This window comes from Schistocerca piceifrons, chromosome 1 (assembly GCF_021461385.2).
Source record: "Schistocerca piceifrons isolate TAMUIC-IGC-003096 chromosome 1, iqSchPice1.1, whole genome shotgun sequence".
Lineage (NCBI taxonomy): Eukaryota > Metazoa > Arthropoda > Insecta > Orthoptera > Acrididae > Schistocerca > Schistocerca piceifrons.
In genome coordinates this window covers 316,961,672-316,965,255 of record NC_060138.1, presented here as the reverse complement: position 1 = coordinate 316,965,255, position 3,584 = coordinate 316,961,672, and positions in this window count along the sequence as shown.

Genomic DNA, 3,584 nt, shown 5'->3' with positions numbered 1-3,584 from the left:
TCATTCTGCATGTGTGAAAGTTTTACAGTGTGTAGATACATCCTTCCAGCTTATTTTCAAACTTAGTTCAACCTGTTCCCGTGAGTGGCGCCGTCACAGCATGTCTTCAAGATGGCTGATACACTTGACGTTCGTCAGAAGCAACGTGCTGTCATAGAATCCCTGTGCTGTGAAAACGAGACAGTGGGAAACATCCGCAAGAGGTTGAAAAAGGTATATGGAGATGCTGCTGTCGATAGCAGTACAGTTAGTCGGTGGGCAAGCAGGTTACTTGAAAGCAGGCACGGCATTATTGAGGATTGTCCTCGCAGCGGCAGGCCTCCTACAGCACACCCTCCAGACAATGTGCAGAGAGTTAACGAATTGGCGATTGCTGACAAACGCATCACAGTGAACGAATTGTCAGGCTACGCCGGGATAAGGGAAGTGTTTGCAGAATACTGAAAGTGTTGGCGTTAAAAAAGGTTTGTTCCAGGTGGGTTCTCAGGATGTTGATAGTGGCTCACAAAGAAACAAGAAAAACGGTATCCAGCGAACTTTTCGAACAGTACGAGAATGGTGGAGATGAATTTCTAAGAAGAATTATGACAGGTGATGAAACATGGCTTCATCATTTTTCACCAGAGACGAAGAGGCAATCAATGGAGTGGCATCATGCAAATTCTCCCAAGAAAAAGAAGTTCAAAACCACACCTTCTGCTGGAAAAGTTATGGCTACGGTGTTTTTCGATTCCGAAGGACTCTTGCTTGTGGACATCATGCAAAGTGGCACCACACCAAAGTGTGACGACACTCAAGAAACTTCAAGCTCGTCTGAGTCGTGTTCGACCACATCCGCACAAGCAGGATGTGTTACTGTTGCACGACAATGCACGGCCACATGTCAGTCAAAAAACCATGGAAGCGATCACAAAACTCGGATGGACAACACTGAAACACCCGCCTTAGGGTCCTGATCTGGCTCCATGTGACTATCATCTCTTTGGGAAACTGAAAGATTCTCTTCGTGGAACAAGGATTGAGTCCGCAGCTCGTGGTCGTGCGGTAGCGTTCTCGCTTCTCGCGCCCGGGTTCCCGGGTTCGATTCCCGGCGGGCTCAGGGATTTTCTCTGCCTCGTGATGACTGGGTGTTGTGTGCTGTCCTTAGGTTAGTTAGGTTTAAGTAGTTCTAAGTTGTAGGGGACTGATGACCATAGATGTTACGTCCCATAGTACTCAGAGCCATTTGAACCATTTGAACAAGGATTGAAGATGATGACTCCCTTGTGCACGCTGCCAAACAGTGGCTCGAACAGGTTGGTCCAGAATTTAACCGTGCAGGTATACAGGCGCTGGTTCCAAGATGGCGTAAGGCAGTTGAAACGGATGGAAATGACGTGGAGAAATGAAAATATTGTTCCCAAGGGATGTATCTACACACTGTAAAACTTTCAAACATGTAGAATAAAAGATGTATTAAAAAAATACTGTGCATTTCTTTTGGAGTGGCCCTTGTAGATCTACGTCTATACTTCGAAAATCATCAAAAATGGCTCAAATGGCTCTAAGGACTATGGGACTTAACATCTGAGGTCATCAGTCCCCTAGACTTAGAACTACTTAAACCTAACTAACCTAAGGACATGACATGCCCGAGGCAAGATTCGAACCTGCGACAACAGCAGCAGCGCGGTTCCGGACTGAAACTCCTACATTCTACAACTTGTCGCACGAATGATTTGGAAACAATCTCCTTTGTAGACTGGTTGCTCTTACGCACTATTCTACCAGTAAACTGTGGTCTACCACCTGCTTTACCCGCGACTGAGCTTATGCAAAAATTCCATTTCGTGTCTCTAAAAACCGTTACACCCATATATTTGCATGAGTTGGCCGATTCCAACAGTGACTCACTGATTTTATAGTCATAGGATACTACGTTTTTTCTCCGTTTTTACATTTCTGTACATTTAAAGCAAATTTCCAATCTTTGCACCACTTCGAAATCTTATCGAAATCTAACTGAATATTTATGCAGCTTCTATCAGACAGTACTTCATTATGGGTAGCAGCATCATCCGCAAAAAGTCTGAGGGTACTATTAACATTGTCCGCAAGGCCATTAATATACAACATGAATCGCAAGGGCCCCAAGACACTTCCCTGGAGCACACCTGAAGTAACTTCTACATCTGACAATGATTCTCCATCCAAGATTGCACGCTGCTTCCTCCTTACCAAAAAGTCCTCAATCCAGTCTTGAATTTCAATTGATGCCGCATACGATCGTACTTTTGGCAATAAGCATACGTGTGGTACTACGTCAAATGATTTACAGAAATCAAGAAATATAGCATCTACCACAGTGCCTTGATCCTAAGCTTTCAGTACGTCCTCGGCCGGAGTGACCGTGCGGTTCTAGGCGCTACAGTCTGGAACCGAGCGACCGCTACGGTCGCAGGTTCGAATCCTGCCTCGGGCCTGGATGTGTGTGATGTCCTTAGGTTAGTTAGGTTTAATTAGTTCTAAGTTCTAGGCGACTGATGATCTCAGAAGTTAAGTCGCATAGTGCTCAGAGCCATTTGAACCAATTTTTTTTCAGTATGTCATGTGAGAAAAGTGCGAGTTGGGTTCACATGATCGATGTTTTCGGAATATATACTGGTTGGCATTGAGGAGGTCTACAAAATATGAACCCTCAATGAATCTGGCGCCCTGGGGAAGCTTCCTAATAACACGCGTTGCAGTTCGCACTGCGTATGGTGTGGCTTGATTTGTTGAAACTGCACATCCCCGACACCTGTTAGTTTAAGACTGGACAAAGTATGTAATCGATCATGAACTCTCGTGAAGTTGTAGGGTACCGTTGGCATTCCAGCAGTGCATGTTTCTGTTGATGTAGTGATATAAAACTCGCGGAGTATCACCAAGAACGTTCCCTCTTAGAAAATGTGTGAGGTATGTGTATAATTAAAGATTTTATTAGGACAACATTTCTGTCTCTTGAAAACTACTAAGTGTTTCTTTTCCCTTGTCTTATATACTTAGGGGGTATTCCGTCAGCGCTGAAAGCTATCTTTGACGCGGCATGAGATATCACGTCGCCGTACTCAATATCCACCTGTTTGAGCGCCATCAAACGCAACAAGGAACTTGAGGATATATCACATCTCTTGCGGTGGTTATAATCTTACAATAAATTCACGAAATTAAAATCTGACGTAATGAATGCCTTTAAAGTTGTTTTCTGTGTCTTGTTTGCCATGCTAGAGTCAAGTTCAATTAAAAAAATGAGTTAATATTTTTTTATTGCGCGGTGCACTGTTGTATTCTTCTGGTGAAAATAAATCCAGTTGCAGCGTTTGTGAAAATAATTAATGATCACTGAATTAGATATTCCGTCCGATAAACAAATCTATAAAAAAATAGATTATGAGAACTGTTAAAAGTTTGAAGTATGTCTATAGCTGTCTTATACTCCACCAAGATTCACTTACGAAACAGTCGTTTCGTCTTTTAAAGAGCGGGATGAGTTATAAGTTTAATGTGAATGAAGGATGCATATTACAAGTAACTAAGAGTAGCCCTAAGTTATACGAATTTAG